This window comes from Oryx dammah, unplaced genomic scaffold (assembly GCF_014754425.2).
Source record: "Oryx dammah isolate SB20612 unplaced genomic scaffold, SCBI_Odam_1.1 HiC_scaffold_27, whole genome shotgun sequence".
Taxonomy (NCBI): domain Eukaryota; kingdom Metazoa; phylum Chordata; class Mammalia; order Artiodactyla; family Bovidae; genus Oryx; species Oryx dammah.
Window position 1 is genome coordinate 6,295,680 of NW_024070211.1, and position 23,218 is coordinate 6,318,897.

The window sequence follows — 23,218 nt, forward strand, 5'->3', positions numbered from 1 at the left end:
GGAAGATCCCCTGGAGCAGGAAATGGCAACCCGCACCAGTATTTTTGCCTGAGAAACCCCATGGACTGAAGGAGCCTGACGGGACTACAGTCCATGGGGTCACAGAGTTGGACGTGACCGAGCACCTAAACAACGACAGTGGCGGATGCACTTAAACCGTGAGGCACAGAAATTACCCCAAGAAGACGGGAACCGAAGTGCTCCTGCAACCTAATTTAATCTCCACGGCCACCCTATCAGGAAAATACCATCACGCTTATTTTAGAAATGAGAGGAAATTAAAGGTTCAAAGTCATGGAGCTAATAAGTGGTGACTGATAAGTGGAGTCTCACCTAGCTATTTCTGTCCCCAAATTTGCTTTCTCCTCTCCATTATAACTCTCTAAGCAATCAGCTCTCAGATCTCACCCAAAGAAAAGTCAGTCCTGATCCACAGTCCAAACGTCACAAACCTTCATGAGGTTGATGGGTAGTTTGTTCATTCATTCAAATATTGACTGACAATGCACGAGGCTCTGGGGCAGGCACTGGGAATAAAACAGTGAGTAGAAACAGATTGTCTTCAAGGCATTTACTGTTTAATACGATACTTTTCTAAGTACTGACTGCTCTTTGCAACCCCATGGACTGTAGCTCGCCAGGCTCCTCTGTCCATGGGGGTTCTTCAGACAAGAACACTGGAATGGGTTTCCATGCCCTCCTCCAGAGGATCTTCCCAATCCAGGGATCAAACTCGCGTCTCTTAGGACTCCTGCCATGACAGGCAGATTCTTTACCACTAGCGCCACCTGGGAAGCCCAGAAAGTTCTTCCTTTCCACACTGGGAGTCAAACCCGGGCCGCCTGGGTGAAAACCAGGAATCCTAACTGCTAGACCGTGTGGGAGAGGACTAAACAATCATATAAAATACAAAATACATGAAATGCCATTAATAGAAAGTGACCCACTGGCGTAGGTCTACGAAAGCTCCAACCAGGGTGAGAACGCTCCAAGTAGAAGCGGGAGCACAGTGAGCTAGCAGAACTAAAGTAAATCTATGTAACCAAAGAAGGGAGAAACATTAAATACAAGAGACGCGATGAGGCAGGAGACATTTGGAGAGAGTCATACCATGTAGGCCCCTGGAGCCCAAATTATGGGTTGGCGTCTTTATCCAAATAGTTTAAGTCAACTAAGTGTTAAAAAGAGATAACTTTTGAAATGTATACACATTTCAAGATCACTTTGCCTTCAGTATGAACAACAGATGGAAGGAGGTAAAGATGGTGCCAAGAGATCAGAAAGGAGGCGGGTCCTGGGGTCCAGAAGCAGCAGGAACAGGGCCCATGGCATGATGCCCCCGCGCACACACGATGTACCAGGCCCTGTTCGGGCCATTATATGAACTGACTCAATCCTCACAGCATCTCTGTGAAACAGACACTATTATCAGTACTAAATAGATACAACGTTACTGGATTACATCCCTTCCTGTTGTGGCCGCACTTCCCTCCGGGTTAGTCCTGTGCGTTCCCCTCTTCATATCCAGCCAGTAAAACTTCAGTCCTTGTTAAACCAAACTAACCGCCTCTCCAGGACAACACCAAGGCATCTAAATTATAAACTAACTTGTATCTCTAGAGAAAATATAACCATATTGACTGATAAGATTTTAAATTGATCGCCACAAATTTCCAACAATTTTCTCAATGCTGCCAGCACTCCTGCTACATTTCCCTTAGTAGGCTCACTTTTCTACTCCCCAAACCGACTCACATCTTTTTTCCCTCCCGATAAACCTCCAGCCCTCAGCAGCTAATAACCCTGTCACCAAGAGGCAACATTCAGTAGTATCCACTTTACTATGTTCTTTATCTGATATGCATGTATCCTTGCTAAAATGGAACTTTTGTTAAATAACAAGTTGACAACAAGGTGGCTCCCCAGTCAAATCTGAAACAGTATCAAAACCAAGAAGCAACAGTCAGACCAGATCCTAACTTCAAATCTAACCACACACCAGCATTCTGCTTCCCCTACTTTCTCCACTGGTATATAAAGTACCACCTTTCATACCTGCTATGGCTCTAGTTTCCTCTTGGCTTCATGTACAGTTATCCCCACTCCCTCTTACATCATTGTTTGCTCTCTTTAAAGATTCACGTCCAGCAACATACAAACATGCTCAAGAAACTAGCCACTTGAAGTTTAATCCACAAACTCGGCACTGGCTCACAAACTGTTACCAGTATGATATTGTTCAGTCCTTCAGTCACGTCCACCTCTTTGCGACCCCATGGACTGCAGCACACCAAGCATCACCATCTCCAGAACTTGCTCAAACTCATGTCCACTGAGTCAATGATGCCATCCAATCATCCTGTCCTCTGTCGTCCCCTTCTCCTCCTGCCTTCAATCTTTCCCAGCATCAGGGTCTTTTCCAATGAGTCGGCTCTTTGCATCAGGTGGCCAAAGTACTGGAGTTTCAGCTTCAACATAAGTCCTTCTAATAAATATTCAGGATTGATTTCCTTTAGGATTGACAACTTTGACCTCCTTGCAGCCCAAGAGACTCTCCAACAACACAGTTGAAAAGCACTGATTCTTTGGCACTCAGCCTTCTTTACTGTCCAACTCTCACATCCATACATGACTACTGGAATACCCATTTGACTATTTCTGTACCACTACAGGTATAGCAATTGAGAAGTATGTAGACATTTGTGCGGCAACGTGACCCTGCTGTGACATCCAAGCACATGACCAGCAGACTTCTCAAATGGTAGACCAGTAAGGGTACTGGTGAACTCAAATAGTGAGTCATGTGTGAAGTGAGCTATGTACAGACCATACACAGTACTACCATACATGGGCTTCCCTGGAGGCTCAGATGGTAGAGTCCGCCCGCAATGCAGGAGGCCTGGGTTTGATCCCTGGGTTGGGAAGATCCCCTGAAGAAGGAAATAGCAACCCACTCCCAGTATTCTTGCCTGGAGAATCCCCTGGACAGAGGAGCCTGGCGAGCTACAGTCCATGGGGTCGCAAAGAGTTGGACACGACCAAGCGACTAGCACTTTTACTTCACACTTTCAGATCCAAGGCCACATTTGAGGAGCAAGATTCTAGGATTTCTCACCTTAGAAAACAAGACCAAAAAAGAAAAAAGAATAAACTCTCTCGAGCTCACTTCCTCCGCCACTCCAGCTCTAATGTCTCTTCTCTTGAAAGGCTGTCTACACTCTCTGTTCCTCCTCTCTCCTCCTCTCAGTTCACTCCAACCAGTCTCCTATCCTCAGCACCCCAGAACTGTTCATAAGGGTCAAAGGCCTCAATGTTGCCAAATCCTAGACCATCTCTTTGACCTCTAAATAGCATTAACACAAATAACCACTCTTTCTCCATCAAAAAACACTTGCTTCCTTAATCCCAGGAGATCACACTTTCCTGGGCTTCTTCCTACTCCACTGGCTCCCTGTTATTCATTTTTGTTGGCTTCTCCTCTACTCGACAAGGGCCAGTCCTGGGCCGCTTTATCTGTAACCTCGTTTCTTTGGGTAACCTCATCCAGTCCCAGCACTTCTGAAGCATAATGGCTGCAAAAGCTTTCCTCAGCAGTGACCAGCATATCCAACTCCAAAACTCCAGTAGCATATCCAACAAGTTACCTGACATCCCTACCCAGACATCTAATCAACATCAAAGCCATGCAGTCTCATATGTTTTTTAAATTTACTGAAAATTTTATATTTGGAATTAGCCAGCTGAACTCAGTTTAGATGATCCCAACATTGTTGGCAACAGCCAAAGCATCATAGTCAGAAGCCAATCAAATGCCTTCTCTCCGTCAGCCTGATCAGGGTGTTGACCTTAGTCACATCAGTGTCCTAGAGCTTCTCACAGCCTGTTTAGTTTGGTGCTTGCTGGTCCCGACATCCACAGTGAACACCAGTGTGCTGCTGTCTTCTATTTTCTTCATGGCTGATTTGGGGGGGGGGGGTGCCATTTGATGATGGCGTAGTGAGCGGTCAAGTCTGTTTCTCCAAGGACCGGCTCTTCCAAGGGTATTTGGGCTGCCTCCTTAGCTGCAGTGTTTTGGGCCACCGGAAGGTGGGCAACGTCTGGATCTTCCATTTTTTGTGGTTGTGGACGCCTTTCAACACTGCTTTCTTGGCCTTAAAAGCCTTTGCTTTGGCTTTGGAAGGGGCAGGGGCTTCCTTCTTCACCCTCGGTGCCATTTTTGTGAAAAAGCTTCTTATACTCTTGCTGGTCTTCATTGTCTACTCCTCTCCCCAGCGCCATTCCTCTTTCCCCATCTCAGTTCACAGCCACACCATCCACGCAACTGTCCAGGCCAAACACCTGGAATCATCCTGGAGTCTTCTTTCCCTCACATGCCGCATGCAAATCCACCAACAAGTCCAATCAACTCTACTTTCAGATTTTCTGGCCTCTGTCCCTCTGCCCTCTACACTCCAAATAAGCACTCTGGTCCAAACACCTAGACTCTCCCCCTACCAATGACAATAGCCTTTCCTTAAGTCTCCCTGCTACCGGCTGTCCTCATTCACCACATAATGGTGAACTAAATTTCTAAAAATTTAATCAGATCAAGACTCTAATTGCTAATGGCTTTCCCTTTCACTTAGTATAATCCAAGGTCCTCATCACGGCCCAGAAGACCCTACATGATCTGGCCCCTACATCTCGGACCTCATCTCCCGCCGGGTTCCCTCCTCACTTCCTGTTCCTTGCACACACATTGTTCATTCTCGTCTTAGGGTCTCCGCACCGCTCCCTTTTCCCTTTGTACAGCTGGCTCCTTTTGGTCACTAAAGAATCAGCTTAAATTTCACCACCTCTGTGAAGACTTGACCAGCCGATTTAAAGTAGCTCTCACCCTCTAACCTATCACCCTAATTTATGCTCAGCTTAACACTCCACCCTATCTGACATTTTGTCTATGTGTTTATTGCTTGTCTCTTCCTCCCCACCCCTACCATCACCTTCGGTTAGCCCGTCACGGTATCCCCAAGGTCTGACAATAAAGAGATGAATCTTCAGCACAGGGAAGTGATCTAGGCTGGAGACATGCATTTATGAGTCATGTGTAAGAGGTGTGGCTACTAAAGGCAATGGGGCAGATGATATCACCGAGGGAGAGTGTCCACTACAAGGAGAGAGGAGGGCCTGGGAGAGCAGAGCACTTAGCTGAAGAATGGAGGATGCGCCTGCAAAAACAACGAGCAAGAATAGGTTGACAGTACGTCACTGGAGCCAAGAGAAGAGAGGGCTTGTTTCCGGAAAAACTGGGTGGTCAACAGTGTCATCTTCACCGAGAAAATTAAAGACGGAAAGTATCTGTTGAATTCAGCTTCATGGAGAACACTAGTGACCTGAGTAAGAGGTGTTGCACTGAAACAGTAAGAGCAGAAGCCAGACTGGAGGAGGCTGAGTGAGCAGAGTGAGGCAGTGAGTACAGACAGCTTTTTTTTTTTTTGAAAAGTTTGGCTATCTGGAAGCAAAGGTGATGGATTAAAGAGAATGTGGGGTTGAGGAAGAAGAGTTGTTCTGTTTCTGTTTAAAGAGTTGCTTTGTTTCTTGGGTCACTCATCCAAGCAGCACTGCGGCATTCACACGCTGCAAGCCACCCAGAAGTTTCACGCCCTCGCACCCAGCTCAGGACACCGCCTGCCTCGGACTGGTTCTGAAATGCCTAGAGTCTCTAGAAGTTTTTGTTTACATGTACATCTCATCTCCCTCGCCACAGTGGAAGATAAAAACGCCCTTCTATATTCTTTCACTAAGTGTTGTCAGGAACAGAATACTGGGCTTTTTTACCAAAAGGCCTGCGTTTTAAAGGCTTTCTGCTGCCATTTTAACTTCAAGGCACAATGGGGAGGGGGGCATTATTTCTACCCCACCAAGAAGGCTCTTTCCATTTTATAGCCCCGAGAGCACTTCCCTTTGTCTTTCTTCCACACTCCCTCTCCACCCTGCCTGCTCCCCAGGCAACACACTATAATGGAAAGAGCACCCGTAGTCTTAGGAGTTGGGAATCTGGGTTCCCACTATAATTCAGTCTCCTATCAGGTCAGGGGCTAAATCTCACGATCTCAGTTATTTCCAAGTGTATACAGAAATGATAATATCCAAACTTCATGGGAGTGTTTGTTGTAAGAGTTATATAAGTGCCTAAGCACACAGGCCTAGCATCAAATACATGCTACAAATGTTAATTCAATTTTCTTCTCATTACCATTCTGATTAAACCTTACATCCCCTGCCCAAGTTCATTTAGTCTCTCTTTTCCTCTATGTACACCAGGAAAAGGGAAAGAAGCTTGAGAAATTTACTTGCCCAGTTCCAACCTAAAGAGTTTTAAAGCAGTGCTAAAAAAAGGCGGATGGGTGGGGCTGGAGGTGTAACCAAGCAACATCTCAAAGGGCAGGGAGGATTCCTGAGTGAGAAGAAACAGGTCAGGCTCCCTGCCAGCGTCTCCCATGACCCCCTCCAAGCTCCTTCTTGCAATTGAGGCTGTGTCTCTGTATCATGCTCTTTTAGTAAGTCATGCCTGCCAACAAGTGTCAAGCCAATGTCTTCAGTATTAAAAACAAACAGAACACTCATACACACATACTGGGATGTACCGAGGGATCCTAGGTCCTAGCCTTTCTCCAATTTATTAGTTCTGGACCCTTGAAGAGAATTATTCTAATTCTCTTACTCAGAAAAACTTTACTCAAAGTTTCCTCGTTTGTTAAGACAGAAATAACAATCTGCCATGACTACAAGAGTGACAGTATCAAATGAAATAATGTATGTGAAAGTACTTTGCACACTATAACATGTGGTTATTGTTATATGACAGGTCCACAAAGCAGTTACAGAGTTTACCGTTGGTCAGTTTAGGTGTAAGTTTGACTGAAAACGTCCCTAGTTCTGGTGTACTCTGTTCTATGACCCAAGGCTACCTATCTCCAACCCAAGTCCCTCTGTCCCTGGCACCTGAAAAATCTATATTCTTTCTAATTCCACATGATTCCCTTATCTTAGCAAGATTTCTTGAATTTCTCTGACTAAATTGCTCCATGTCCCCAAAAAGGTAAAAGACGTTAGACTTGATCTCCAAGGGCCCTTTGGGCTTAGATATTCTAAGCCTCTCCATCCTACCTTTCAAAGCACTTCCTCTACTTGAGCAATTTTCAGTCTACTCTGCATTAAAGCTTTATCTTATATCATCTCCTAAGGAGAGAGCAGAAGGTTGTCTTACTGAGTTTAACATTCCCCACAGCACTTAACATAGAGGTCTGTACACAGAAAGCACTCAAAAAGTACTGGCTGAATTGACTCAATGCTGATTTCTCATTCTTTGCACTTACTGTCCATTCCACACAATAAGTATATACTATCTTATCCTTTCATATTCCTTTTGTAGCTCCCTAAGCCTGGTAGAATGTGAAACACAGTATTTTCTTAAGAACTGGTGATTAGTTCATTTCTTAAGATTTTTTATATTGATCAACCTCTGAGCCAATCAACCTATCCTACTTTGATTTTTAACAACTGCCAATGGTTACTGACATAAATAAAGATGACATTTATCAGACTATCATAGAAGGAAATTATATAACAGAGTTATTACATGGATAGAAGCAAGTGGAATGCAGGGCTTAGAGGCACTTTCTCTCCCCAGTGGCATCAATAACATGGTCAAAAGGCAGAGTCAGCAGGCCTGGACTCTAAGCTCATCTCTAGAAGGGAAGCGATCTTCCAAATTGGCTCCCAGTGATCTCCACCTCCTCCTATCCATGTTCTCTGGGGGCTCCTCCCCTTGAGTGTGGGCTGGACCTCATGACTTGCTTCTAGTAACAGAAAACGGCAAGAGTCATGAGAGTCATTTCTGAGATTAGGTACAAAGGACTGAATTCTTTCTTGCTGCCTGTCTCTCTCCCCTTCTCGCTCTTCGCTCACTCTCTCTCCACCTCTTGTCTGATGAAGCTAGCTGCTACCCTGGAGAGGCCCATGTGGAAAGGAACTGAATATCTGCCTGCAATATAAGAGACCCAGATTTGATTCTTGGGTCAGGAAGATCACCTGGAGAAGGAAATAGCAACCCATTCCAGTAGTCTTGCTTAGAGAATCCCTTGGACAGAGGAGCCTGGTGGCTACAGTTCACAGGCTCACAAAGAGTCAGACACAACTGAAATGACTCAGAATGCTCACAACCACCCACCAACCAACAAAGAACTGAGGTCCTCAGTCCCACACCCCAGAAGAATTAAATCCTGCCAATGACCACTGAGAGAACTTTGAAGCTGACACATGATGAGGTGACTGCAGCCTGTTATGAGATCCTGAAGCAGGGGACCCAGCTAAGCCCTGCCCAGGCTCCTAACCCACAGAAGTTGTGATATAATAAACGCATATTGTTTTATGCTGTTAAATTGTGTTATGTGGCAACATATAACAGAGACACTATGGTATTAAAAAACAAAACAAAAACAGAGTGGGAGAGAAGCTATGGATTAAAAGATTCTTAAATGGCATATCAATCACAAAGTATGGACCACACTAAAATTGTAAAAAAACAGAATCATTACATTGATGAAGTAATTAGAAGTTGAGTGACTAGATATCTGATGATATTAAAGAATTCTTATTAACTTTTTGATATGAAATTAATATTGTGGGTTTGCTTGGTTGTTTTTTTGTTTGTTTGTTTTTGTGATTGCACCATGCAGTTTGGGGCGGGGAGCAGGGTGCAGGGTGGTGGGGGTTGTCTCAGTTCCCGGACCAGGGACTGAAATCAGGCCCTTGTCAATGAGAGTATGGCATTCTAACCATTGGACCGCCAGGGAATTCCCAGGTTACTTTTTTTTTTAAGTTAACTTTTATTTAAAGATACACACCGAAATGCTTACAGATGAAATTATATGATGTCTGGAATTTCTTTCAAAATAATACAGGATGGGGTTTCAAAATAATACAGGATGGGGTCAAGTGGATGAGGGTATAAATTATAAAAATGAAACAAGATGGCCATAAGCTTATAACTCTTCAGCTGTGTGGGTACATGGGAATTTGTTATGAAGTTTTCTTTTGTTTAAGTTTCAAACTCTCTATAACAAAAAGCCTAAGAAAGAGAGAGGGATGGGTAAAATCCAAGACCCAAGGGTCCTCCTAGTTCCAATAATCTGAGCCCACAGCACCTCACACCCTATGCTCTAAACTTCCCCAGGTTTTGTGAACTGGATTTAACATTTCAGTCCATGCCAGTGACCTACATTATCATTTTCCCACGAAAACTCCACTGAGTACCTACAGCTGATGAGTAGTTAAAATAAGATAACTTAAACAATGCAGCCCTGATGTGATGGCTAATTGCTAGAAGATCCTTGAGACAATTGTTTGACCTGTGGTGCTGGAGAAGCCTCTTGGTCCCTTGGACTGCAAGGAGATCAAACCACTCAATCCTAAAGGAAGTCAACCCTGAATATTCACTAGAAGGACAGATGCTGGAGCTGATGCTCCAATAATTTGGCCACCTGAGAGAAAGACCTGACTCACCAGAAAAGACTCTGATGCTATGAAAGACCAAGGGCTGGAGGAGAAGGGAGCAAGAGAGGATGAGATGGTTGGATGGCATCACTGACTCAATGGATGCACAGGGAAGCCTGGTGTGCTGCAAGTCCTTGGGGTCACAGAGAGTCAGACACAACTTAGCGACTGAACCACCTGGCCAAAACTAGAAGGAACCACCCTAGGGCTTCCTCATGTAGGAAACCATTACCTGCTGTGCTTTATTTTGGTCACCCTTAGGGCACACCAGTCTCTGGCCGGTATAAGTATTTTAACATTTGCTCCCTATGCTGTGTGTAAATTTAATTTTTTAACCCCTTACAGTTTTCTTTCATTACACCTCAAGTATCTCAACTGGTATGACCTATTTTCTAATCTTCAATTTTGTTCAGCTAATTAAAAAAGAAAATCTCAGGTCGACAGTTCCCCACGAAAAAAATTTCAACAAAGAAGAGATCATATCTGCTTTTTCGTGTCAGAGTTTCTGATTCTTAGGTTGGAGAACCAATCTTTGAAGTTCATATTGACGCTAGTAAAGTAATGCTCAAAATTCTCCAAGCCAGGCTTCAGCAATACGTAAACCATGAACTTCCAGATGTTCAAGCTGGTTTTAGAAAAGGCAGAGGAACCAGAGATCAAACTGCCAACATCCGCTGGATCACTGAAAAAGCAAGAGAGTTCCAGAAAAACATCTATTTCTGCTTTATTGACTATGCCAAAGCCTTTGACTGTGTGGATCACAATAAACTGTGGAAAATTCTGAAATGGGAATACCAGACCACGTGACCTGCCTCTTAAGAAACCTATATGCAGGTCAGGAAGCAACAGTTAGAACTGGACATGGAACAACAGACTGGTTCCAAATAGGAAAAGGCGTACGTCAAGGCTGTATATTGTCACCCTGCTTATTTAACTTCTATGCAGAGTACATCATGAGAAACACTGGGCTGGAAGAAGCACAAGCTGGAATCAAGATTGCCAGGAGAAATATCAATAACCTCAGATATGCAGATGACACCACCCTTATGGCAGAAAGTGAAGAACTAAAGAGTATCTTGATGAAAGTGAAAGAGGAGAGTGAAACAGTTGGCTTAAAACTCAACATTCAGAAAACTAAGATCATGGCATCTGGTCCCATCACTTCATGGGAAATAGATGGGGAAACAGTTGAAACAGTGTCAGACTTTATTTCTTTGGGCTCCAAAATCACTGCAGATGGTGACTGCAGCCATGAAATTAAAAGACTCTTACTCCCTGGAAGGAAAGTTATGACCAACCTAGACAGCATATTAAAAAGCAGAGACATTACTTTGCCAACAAAGGTCCATCTAGCCAAGGCTATGGTTTTTCCAGTGGTTATGTATGGATGTGAAAGTTGGACTGTGAAGAAAGCTGAGCACCGAAGAATTGATGCTTTTGAACTGTGGTGTTGGAGAAGACTCTTGAGAGTCTCTTGGACTGCAAGGAGACCCAACCAGTCCATCCTAAAGGAGATCAGTCCTGAATATTCATTGGAAGAACTGATGCTAAAGCTTGAAACTCCACTGGCCACCTGATGCGAAGAGCTGACTCATTTGAAAAAGACTGATGCTGGGAAAGATTGAGGGCAGGAAGAGAAGGGGACGACAGAGGATGAGATGGTTGGATGGCATCACCGACACAACGGACATGGGTTTGGGTGGACTCACGGAGTTGGTGATGGGCAGGGAGGCCTAGCGCACTGTGGTCACGGGGTCGCAAAGAACCAATGATGACAGAAGTCAGAATACGTGACTACTTGAAAGTGTGTTAGTCCCTCAGTCATGTCCTATGCTTTGCAACCCCATGGACTGTAGCCCACCAAGCTTCTCTGTCCATGGCATTCTCCAGGCAAGAATACTGAGGTGAGTAGCCATTTCCTTCTCAAGGGAATCTTCCTGACTCAAGGATCAAACCCAGGTCTCCTGCGTTGCAGATTCTTTACCGTCTGAGCCACCAGGGAAATCCAAGTGATTACTCAGGCAGCCAGTAATTGATAAGGAAGAAGCATGAGGGAGCCTTCTGGAGTTTTGAAATGTTATGTATTTTGATCCAGTGCATATCTTGATGTGAGTAGTCCTCACATGACTACTTACACATACAAAAATCATTGAGTATTTTTGTGTATTCCAGCGTACAACAAATAAATATTGGAGTAAAAATCAGAATCTTAGGTATCGTATTTTCATAAAAGCTCTAGAAGCAATCCTAATGTGCAACCAGTGCTAAGAAACATTCTTCTACCTCCACAGTTCAGTTCAGTCACTCAGTCGTGTCCGACTCTTTGCGACTCCATGGACTGCAACACGCCAGGCCTCCCTGTCCATCCCCAACAACATGATCTACCTCAACAAGCTCAAACTTAAGACTCCCAGGTCTTCCTAATTCTACTTCAATAGTAACTGTGAGACAAGGTAATTAAAAAAAAACAAACATGAAGCTTGGAAAGATGGTGGTACAGGGAGTGGGCGAGGGGTACTTTTTGAAATTTAAAAGTAAGAATTCAGAACAAGGGAGGAAAAATCGAAGTCAGTGCTGACAGAGCTAAAAAAAAAGGAATACAGCTGAAAGAGATAGTGAGCATGACAACTCAGATTCCAGCTTCATTTCTGACTAGCTATGGCCGTGGCCTTCCACAAACTGCTTCCTTTCTCCAGGCTCCGTTGCTGCTGCTGCCGCTAAGTTGCTTCAGTCGTGTCCGACTCTGTGAGACCCCATAGACAGCAGCCCACCAGGCTCCTCCGTCCCTGGGATTCTCCAGGCAAGAACACTGGAGTGGGTTGCCATTTCCTTCTCCAATGCATGAAAGTGAAAAGTGAAAGTGAAGTCGCTCAGTCGTGTCTGACTCTTCAAGACCCCACAGACAGCAGCCTACCAGGCTCCTCCATCCATGGGAGTTTCCAGGCAAGAGTACTGGAGTGGGGTGCCATTGCCTTCTCCGAGGCCCCACTAAGATCTCTTAAATTTTTAAACAGTTTGGAGAGGAAGGTGAGAGGGATCAAGTAAGAACAAGCCTTTTTGAAGGACCCTAGGTTTATCTCTAGCATAGCACTTATCATTCTGTACTGTAATTACCTACTGGTGGGTTTATCTCCTCCCACCAAACCTAGAGCTCCTGAAAGGCCAGGATTATATATTTTGTTTCTGAATCAAAGCATATGCATAGAATCTGGCACACAATAATAATTCATTAAATGTTCAATAGTTAAATAGCTGCAAATTATGAGTGCCTATACTTTTGTTCTTGTAAGTATACATGTCTTTGCAACCCCATGGACTCTGTAGCCTGCCAGGCTCCTCTGTCCATGGGATTCTCTGAGCGAGAATAATGGAGTGGGTTGCCATTTCCTCCTCCAGAGAATCTTCCCAACCCAGGGATCAAATCCACGTCTCTTATGTCTCCTGCACTGGCAGGCACAATCTTTACCAATAACCGGCACCTGGCAAGCCCCAAAAGTTCTTCCTTCCCACACCGGGAGTCAAACCCGGGCCACCTGGATGAAAACCAGGAATCGTAACTGCTAGACTTAGAATGATTTATCTCCCGCATAGAGACCCCTTTCAAAAAACACTGAATAATATTATTTTCCTTATTGATACCAACTAAAGAAAGTCCAGATTATAAAATAACCCAGAATCATCAGAAAGGCTCCCTAGCAATGTTCTACCATAAGGCCTCAAACGTCCAGGACTCTTCCTCCCCAAATAATATACCTAATAATTTCTAATGCTTATACCTTATTTCATAGTTAAAAGTACTTTCACTTCCATAATCTCAATTAGTCCTCATAACAAGTCTATAAGGAGGTATTATCAAATCCATTTACCATAATGAGCAAACTGAGGCTCTTATCTTAATTCTCTAACCCAAGGTAAACTGAAATCAGCAAAAGGAGGGCTTTCTTATGTGGCCTCTTTCTTCAGTGCCCGGAAGGAGGAGAAACAGGAGCGTCAGCACTCTGCTCCCCGGGCCTCTCCAAGAGAGCACGGAATCAGTCCCCAGCTGCTGTTGCTTTACGGAGCTGCTGCTGCCACTAAGTCGCTTCGGTCGTGTCCGACTCTGTGCAACCCCACAGACAGCAGCCCACCAGGCTCCTCCATCCCTGGGATTCTCCAGACAAGAACACTGGAGTGGGTTGCCATTTCCTTCTCCATTGCATGAAAGTGAAAAGTCAAAGTGAAGTCGCTCAGTCATGTCCGACTCTTAGCAACCCCATGGACTGCAGCCCACCAGGCTCCTCCATCCATGGGATTTTCCAGGCGAGAGTACAGAGCTGACTATCTTGTAAATTTTCCTTGTCCCTATGAGAATCAGTCGTATGGATTATTTTTACGTTTTAAGAAAAAATAAATCGAGTCTAAGGAGAAAAATCTCATGTCTACAAACAGCCATACTCAAAAGTTTCTTGCTAATGTCCTTGTGTGTAAAGCTAAAGAGGTAAGAGCAAAACTTGTTCCAGCATGGAGGTGTGAACCTACTAACCAAACACGCCTGTAGCAAGCAAGCAGTTATGCATAGCGGATTTAGGTTGTACTTGTTTTTATATTTTCTTCAACAATTTGTACTGTCCACGTTTTCTCCTCACCACAGCAAATTCTTCAAGAGCAAAGGTCACCTATTCCAGTTGGGCAGGTCTGTCTCCTATAAATGAGCACACAGTACCCAAACCAAAAGTGGACCGTGTTTTTCTGACCTTGTAATTTACATAAACTGCCTTTCCCAAAATTAAACATTTAAACACTTTTTAAAATTACTTAAGATATTAAACACTTTTAAGTAATTAGCAAGTTGGCATTCTAAACACAATAACATATAAAATCTAGAGTCTCTAAAAAACAAGCACCAGAGGATACGGCACCTGCAATGAACCCAGGCACACATCCGAGCGGGAACTCAGTAACACTGAGCTGAGTGAATGACAACTGAGAGCCCCAAATCCACCAAAAATCATTACAGCAGGATCAAGTCACCAAGAACCAGGAGAAATGGCAACAGAAGGCCAAATTAACTGGAAAAAAACAAGTCCGATTCTAAGTCAGTCCCACCCAAAGTCATAGCTGGGGGTCTCACAAGGATGCTGGTTTTAAGCACTGCACGCCACCCACAGCAGAGACTCCAGAGCCCAAAAGCTTGCATTAGGGCAGGACGCTAACCCACAATTCTCTCTCTTCTACCAGCAGCTAGATCAGCAGTAGCTGTCCCTCCCCCCGGTTCCACCCCACAGCCACTGTCCTGAAGTCCAGACACAGGGCTGCAGGAGTTAAACCCGGCTGCACTCAAGGTGAGGAGGAAACGAGCCTGCCACCTGACACTTTTCTGGCACAACCTAAGCCGATTAGTTTAGGTTACAAACACAACTGCAAGATTCCACTACACTGATGAACTTACTCTTTTTCAGCAAGCTAAAAATAACCTATTTATCAAATCAGGAGCATTCCTCAACTATTTCTGCCCTGTCAGCAACCCAAAATTCCATGTCCTCAAATCCTTCATCCAGAGTGTTTTACTGGATCCAAGTCTCCCCATATCCTCCAGCTTCTCTCTTCATCCTAACCTTGTGACTGCAGCAAGAGACATAAACCCTTTTTCCAACTCAAGCTTTTTAAGTTTCTTTTCTAACAACAAGCATGTACAAAGCTTTGTGGCCCCTGCCTTGTGTTGAGCCACAAATGGACGATGGGCTGAGCTGCAGCTAATAATGAAAAGCAAAGAAAAAATGAAGGACAAGACAGGGCATGATCAGGAAGTTGGTGCATGCTTTTCATTCAGGCAGAAATGGAAGGAACTCCACCCACTTAGAAAAATAAAAGCTTAAGGGTGAATGGCTTCCAGCACAGAGTAAGACTGTACCTTATCATCCGACAGTACAGCCATCAAGCCCCCTCTGGGGACAAATGCATACCCAAAGAGCCCTGAGTATCCCACAAGAACCAGGGATGTTCCAGGTTGAAATGACATTTTTAGGGGAAACAAATTTCTATAACCTAAACCAAACAAGTCTGGGTTAAACTGCAGACTTTCTAGTCATCAAGTGCTGAGTGGTGGTGGTTTAGTTGCTAAGTCACATCTGGCTGTAGCCCACCAGGCTCCTCTGTCCGTGGAATTTCCCAGGCAAGAATACTAGAATGGATTGCCATTTCCTTCTTCAGGGGAGCTTTCCGACCCAGAAATCAAACCCGGGTCACCTGTACTGCAGGCAGAATCTTTACCAACTGAGCGACCAGGGAACTACAAAGTGCCGAGAGAGGGGCTCGAATCATCAGGAGCTCTCCTCCTCTCATGTCCTGGAGATAAACCAGCATTCCTTTTCCAAGTGAAAGTTGCTCAGTCGTGTCCGACTCTTTGTGACCCCATGGACCATACAGTCCATGGAATTTTCCAGGCCAGAATACTGGAGTGGGTTGCCTTTCCCTTCTCCAGGGGATCTCCCCAAACCAGGGATCGAACCCAGGTGTGCCACATTGCGGGCAGATTCTTTACCAGCTGAGCTACAAGGGAAGCCCAAGAATATTGGAGTGGGTAGCCTATCCCCTTTCCAGCAGATCTTCCTGACCCAGGAATCAAACCCGGGGTCTCCTGCACTGCAGGAGGATTCTTTACCAACTGAGCTATCAGTGAAGCCCTGATATCAGGGAAGCCTTTTCTAGAGGTGGAAACTAACATGGACTTTGAACTTCCTCATGGCCCCATTTTCCCTGCAATAGCATCAAGAGAATGCCACAATACTCGGCCACTCTCTATGGACCTAACAAAGCACCTGCTGTTGCAGAACAGTTACTTTCCAAAGACCCAACTTTCAAGTCTTCTCTATTTTTTAATTTTACTTATCTGTTTGTGGTTGTGTTGGGTCTCCGTTGCTGCGAGAGGGCTCTCTCTAACTGTAGCAAGTGGGGCTACTCTTCACTGCAGCGCTCAGGCTTCCCACTGTGGGGGCTTCTCTTGTGGAGCTCTGGCTCTAGGACCGTGGGCCTCAGCAGGTGCAGCACACGTGCTTAGTAGCTGCGCCTAGAGCACAAGCTCAGCAGTTGTGGCGTGTGGGCTTAGTTGCTCCACGGCACGTGGGATCCTCCTGGATCAAGGATGGAACCCAAGTCCCCTGCACTGACAGGTGGATCCTTAACCACTGGACCACCAGGGATGTCCTCTAACTCCTATTTTTAACCTTTTACTATCTCTTTCCAGGTGGCACTGGTGGTAAAGAACCCACCTGCCAATGGGCATAAACGTTAAAGAGACGCAAGTTCGATCCCTGGGTTGGGAAGATCCCTTGGAGGAGGGCACGGCAACCCACTCCTGTATTCTTGCCTGGAGAATTCCATGGACAGAGGAGCCTGGTGGGCTATATAGTCCATGGGGTCGAAGAGAATCGAACACGACCTAAGCAACTTGGCACGCACGCATCTCTTTAAAACAAAACAAAAACTGGCTTATCTATAAAATGTATACTCTCAGAAACATTATTCCTGAAAAAAGAAAAAGCCTTCACTGTGGTTAAGTTCCAATGCAGAATCCTATGCTGTGAGAGCAAAGCACAAGTTGTGGCCCTTCTAGGATTCATGAAATCAAAGAATTATCAGAGCTGGAAAGATCTCTGGGGGTCAATTATCCAGTCCTGATTTTCACTTTATTTATTTATTTTTTGGCCATGCTATGTGGCTTGCAGGATCTTAGCTCCCCAACCCGGAATGGAACCTGGACCCCTGCAGTGGAACTGCAGAGTCCTAACTCCTGGATTGCCAGGGAATTCCCTGATTTTCATTTTAAAAATAGGAAAAATAAGGCCAGAGGAAAGGAAATGGAGGCTTGGAGCAAAGCTGAACCTATGACCTAGGTGTCCAGACTCCCAATTCAGGACTCTTACGCCACCCCATACCTCTGCTGAAGACTGAGTTTATGGGAGTCAAGTGGCTATGGGAAAGGAAAGAAAAAAAAAAAAGAGGTGCCAAACAAAGAGACCAACTCTGAGAATTCTCCTCTGCTGCTGGAGCAGGACAATTCGCAGGGCCAGTTACCGCTCCACCAAATCCCTTAATTTTAAGAGCTTGTCTCTTAAATATTACATTTCCATGCTCTGTGCTCAGTCACAGCCAGCTCTTTGCAACCCTTTGGACTGTAGCCTGCCAAGCTCCTATCTATGGGGTTTCCCAGGCGAGAATACTGGAGTGGGTTGCCATTCCCTCTGTCAAGGGATCTTCCCGACCCAGGGGTCAAACCTGCGTCTCCTGCACCACCAGGTGGGTTCTTTACCCCTGAGCCCCTGGGGAATTTCTACTAAAAGCAAGGTTTGTCCTGCCATTCACACAGTAATAGGGCTTCCTCATCACTGGATGGGCAAAGTAAAAAGTCAACCAAGGGACTTCCCTGGCGGTCCAGTGGCTAAACACTCCCATGCAGGGGAGCCGGGTTCGATCCCTGGTCAGGGACCTAGATCCCATGTGGCACAGCTAAAGAGTGTGCCTGCTGCAGGGAGACTGACGACTCCACACGCCACAACCAAGACCCAGCTCAGCCGAGTAAACAAACGAATGTTTTTAAAAATCAACCAAATACAAGGATGAAACACTACAAGAACCCTTAAACAGAAAAATAAAATCCTCTGGGGGAAGAGGGCACATTTTCAAAAGACAACTTCTAAAAGCCTGTAGCCAGCCAGGGTCCTCTGTCCAAGGGATTCTCCAGGAAAAAATACTGAAGTGGGTTGCCATTCCCTTCTCCAGGGAATCTTCCTAACCCAGGGAAAGAAACTGGGTCTCTCACATTGCAGGCAGATTCTTGACTGTTTGAACTACCAGCAAAACCCTATTTATTGAGTGGCTACCATTAGACATATTAAACACTTTCTCAATATCCTAATTCTGTTTTTCTCTTTCATTCAGCATTTTGCATATTAGAGATTTAAAGACCTATGAAAGAAATTTAAAAAAAACTTTAATCACAAATAAATAACTAGAGGGACTTCCCCTGGTTCAGCGGCTAAGAATAATCTCTGTGACGCAGGGGACATGGGTTCGATCCCTGCGTAGGGAATAAGGCCCCACATGCCTCAGAGCAACTAAGCCCACGTACCACAACTAGAGAGTCCACGCACCACAACGAAGGATCCTACATGATGCCACTAAGCCCCAGTGCAACCAAATAAAAGTTAAAAACTCTAATGTTCAATTAATAGAAAATGAAAACACTATTGAGTGTAAGCAAGCTCTGTTCTAAATCATATCAGTCCACATAGCCAACTCAGTGTTCTCCTTGCTCAGTGGATGCTCCTTCCCAGGGATGTGGCTGATGGTGAAAATGCAAAAAAAATGTAAGCAAAGAGGAAAAGAGTCTCATTTCCTGCTCTCTCATCAACATATCATAAGATGGAAGTTACAGTCTATCAGAGATTTAAGACAAAAATTAAATCAATATAAAAGGAAACGGAAACTCCAGCATAAATTATGAAAAGTAATGAATCTTAACTAAGCGAGGACTTGCCTACCCACCCACTAAGCCAGAAATAAAGTTGATTCCTATCAACGAGGTAACGAACAGTAATTTTCAAATTTCAGTACGGATATGGAATTACCTGTTAAAATTGCAAATTCCCAAGTACCATCCACATAAATTTTGGTTAATTGGACCTGCTGTGGAGGTCTAATTTCTATTTGTCAGTTCCCATTTGTATCCTGATTCAGATGATACAAACACTATACTTTTAAAAATACTATTGGGGTGGGGGGGGGAATTGTTAGGTCTCCTAGACACCAAAGTGCACATTTCCTTAAGTGGTGCAACCTACAATATATATTCCAAACACAGCATGCAGGCTGATTTTCAATAGAACTGAACCTGCTCCTTCCCTTCAATAGGTTCTTGAGACTAAATCTGGGTTGATTTCAATCACTTAAGGTCATCCTACCTTCGACCACCTAAAGCAACTTCTCAGGTCAGTGTTACTTCCACTCCTTCTATCAAAGAGCCTCGCTCCTTATCTTAGAGGGTCACTCCCTGGCTTCATTCTGAGACCTCTCCAGGAAGTCTTCCATGACACCCTCTCTAAACCTGGGACTTCCCCATCGGCCCAGACTCTGAAATCCCATTGCAGGGGGCCTTGGTTCAGTCCCTGGTCAGGGAACTATATCCCACATGTCATAACTAAGATCCAGCAAAATAAATAAATAATAAATCAATTTTAAAAGTCTCTAAGTTTAAAAAAAAATAGAGATCCTATCTGAAAATAGGCACCCCTTCTCTAACCTGCAACCTGTTTCTCCTGCTGTATTTCTCTTGACAGTATTTAGCATCACCTAAGATTTATTGCACTTTCTATTTAACATTTATTTACACTCTCCCTCATTGGAAGGTAAGCTCTATTAGAAAAGGGGGTCCCCCTCCTTCTCCACTGTATTCCCTGCACCAGAACAGTGCCTAGCATATAGTAGGTACTCAATAAACGTTTATAAATAAAGCACCATTTCAGAAAACAAAGCAGGTTCTTGGTCTTTCATCCTATTCGATTTACTCACTGTCACAGGACTTCACAGCCTGGGTGATAATTCTTCCTTTCGATGGTGACATCATTCAGAAAACTGAATCTAGGTGTCAGCCCAGGGAGGCTCCCCACCATGTGACTTTGACTACCCAATAGTAATGTGAGATTTTTTTCCAACTAAACTACAATAGAGTTTTCAAAGGTCTAGGCTACAGACATTTCCAAATGACTTACACTCCATAGGAATGACGTGACTCCTACCATGCGAGAAGTCAAACACACTGCTGGCAAACACCAACGTGAAAGCTGCAAGTTTCGACAACATAATATGCTGGCAGCCAGAACCACCTTACTCTATTCTATGTTAAGTCAGCCAAACACTTTCTGTCAAAACTCAGCTCTCACCACACGTTCGTCCATTATGTGCAATGATATCCTATAGAGCACATACTTTATATGCTCTGTAAACATCACCCCAATCTGAAAAACCCTACAAAAAATTTGCAACTAAAAAGTTAAGCAATTTGCAACTAATAAGTAGCAGGCTGGGATTTGAATGCAGGTCTACCCGACTTTTTATTGTATTTATTATTTTTGGCTGCGCGGGGTCTTCGCTGCTGTGTGTGGGCCTTCTCTAGCTGCAGCAAGTGGCAGCATAGCTTCTGCACTGCCATACATGGGCTTCTCAGTGAGCTGGCTTCTCCAGTTATAGCTCACAGGCTCTAGAGCGCAGGCTCAGTAGTTGCGGCCCACCAGCTTAGCTGCCCAAAGTCACGTGGGATCTTTTGGAACCACGGATGAAACCCATAACCAAAAAGGGAAGTCCCTCTACTTGACTTTAAATTCTTGCTTTTTCCATTCTAACACTTTGACTCAAGCCCCACCACACCCCTCCCCTCACCCCCCACACACTATCTCCCTCGCCCTGTACTAAGCCTGGCACATAAAAGACATGCGATACACATTTGCTGAATCCACGAGTGTTAAATAGGATATTTTAATTCGAGCTCAAGAAATCACCTAAGATCAAATTCTTCAGTCCTTCAGCTTTTAAAAACCAAATTAATCAAGTTCATTCAATTCCCTTTGAATAATTTTTAAAAATGGAACAGAAAATACAGCTTTTTCGGTTTAAAAAATATTGGGTTGGGGCTTCCCTGGTGGCCAAGTGGCTAAGACTTCAGGTTCCCAATGTAGGGGGCCTCGGTTTGATTCTTGGTCAAGGAACTAGATCCCACACACCATTACTAAAGATTCTGCATACCACAGCTAAAAGAGCCAACATGCTGAACAAAAATCAAAGATCCCAAGTGCTGCAAGTAAGACCCAGTGCAGCAAATAACTTAAATAAATAAAAATATTGGATTTACTCCAAAATGGAAACTATCAAAACATGATTCATTACCTTGGAGAAATATATATAAAGCAAGTGAATTCACAGAAGCAGTGCACCTTCCAAATTCTCTTGCCCCTCCAACTAACAATGGTGCCCTAAAATGCAAACATGATAATGCCTACAGAACACTTCAAAAACTGTAACACGTTCAGTTCAGTTGCTCAGTCGAGTCTGACTCTTTGCAACCCCATGGACTGCAGCCCACCAGGCCTCCCTGTTCATCAACAACTCCCGGAGTTGACTCAAACTCATGTGCATTGAGTCGGTGATGCTATCCAACCATCTCATCTTCTGTCGTCCCCTTCTCCTCCTGCCTTCAGTCTTTCCCAGCATCAGGGTCTTTTCAAATGAGTCAGCTCTTCGCATCAGGTGGCCAAAGTACTGGAGCTTCAGCTTCAGCATCAGTCCTTCCAATGAATATTCAGGACTGATTTCCTTTAGGATGGACTGGTTGGATCTCCTTGCAGTCCAAGGGACTCTCAAGAGTCTTCTCCAACACCACTGTTCAAAAGCATCAATTCTTCAGCACTCAGCTTTCTTTACAGCCCAACTCTCACAACCATACATGACTACTGGAAAAACCATAGTTTTGACTAGATGGACTTTTATCAGCAAAGTAATGTCTCTGCTTTTTAGTATGCTGTCTGTCATAACTTTTCTTCCAAGGAGCAAGCATCTTTTAATTTCATGGCTGCAATCACCATCTGCAGTGATTTTGGAGCCCCAAAAAATAAAGTCTGTCACTGTTTTCCTATCTATTTGCCATGAAGTGATGGGACCAGATACCATGACCTTTGTTTTCTGAATGTTGAGTTTTAAGCCAGCTTTTTCACTTTTTCACTCTCCTCTTTCACTTTCATCAAGAGGCTCTTTAGTTCTTCTTTGCTTTCTGCCATAAGTGTGGTGTCATCTACATATCTGAGGTTATTGATATTTCTCCTGGCAATCTTAATCCCAGCTTGTGCTTCATTCAGCCCAGCGTTTCTCATGACGTACTCTGCATATAAGTTAAATAAGTAGGGTGACAATATACAGCCTTGATATATTCCTTTTCCTATTTGGAACCAGTCTGTTGTTCCATGTCCAATTCTGTTGCTTCCTGACCTGAATACAGATCTCGCAGGAGGCAGGTCAGGTGGTCTGGTATTCACATCTCCTGAAGAATTTTCCACAGTTTGTTGTGGTCCACACAGTCAAAGGCTTTGGCATAGTCAATAAAGCAGAAGTAGATGTTTTCCTAAAACTCTCTTGCTTTTTCGATGATCCAGTGGATGCTGGCAATTTGATCTCTGGTTCCCCTGCCTTTTCTAAATTCAGCTTGAACATCTGGAAGTTCATGGTTCACATACTGCTGAAGCCTGGCTTAGAGAATTTTGAGCATTATTTTGCTAGTGTGTGAGATGAGAGCAATTGTGCAGTAGTTTGAAAATTCTTTGGTATTGCCTTTCTTTGGGATTGGAATGAAAACTGACCTTTTCCAGTCCGGTGGCCACTGCTGAGTTTTCCAAATTTGCTAGCATATTGAGTGCAGCACTTTAACAGCATCATTTTAAGGATTTGAAATAGCTCAACTGGAATTCCATCACCTCCACTAGCTTTTTCCATAGTGATGCTTCCTAAGGCCCACTTGACTGCATTCCAGGATGTCTGGCTCTAGGTGAGTGATCACACCATTGTGATTATCTGGGTCATGAAGATCTTTTTTGTATAGTTCTTCTGACTATTCTTGCCACCTCTTCTTAACATCTTCTGCTTCTGTTAGGTCCATACCATT

The 23,218-nt window shown here is 44.3% G+C and overlaps 1 protein-coding gene across 3 annotated transcripts in view; it reads right to left on the reverse strand.

Annotated features, from left to right (window-relative positions):
• The window catches only part of LUZP1 (leucine zipper protein 1), a 95,862-nt gene that overhangs the window by 36,020 nt on the left and 36,624 nt on the right, over positions 1-23,218 (reverse strand). The window lies entirely within an intron of this gene.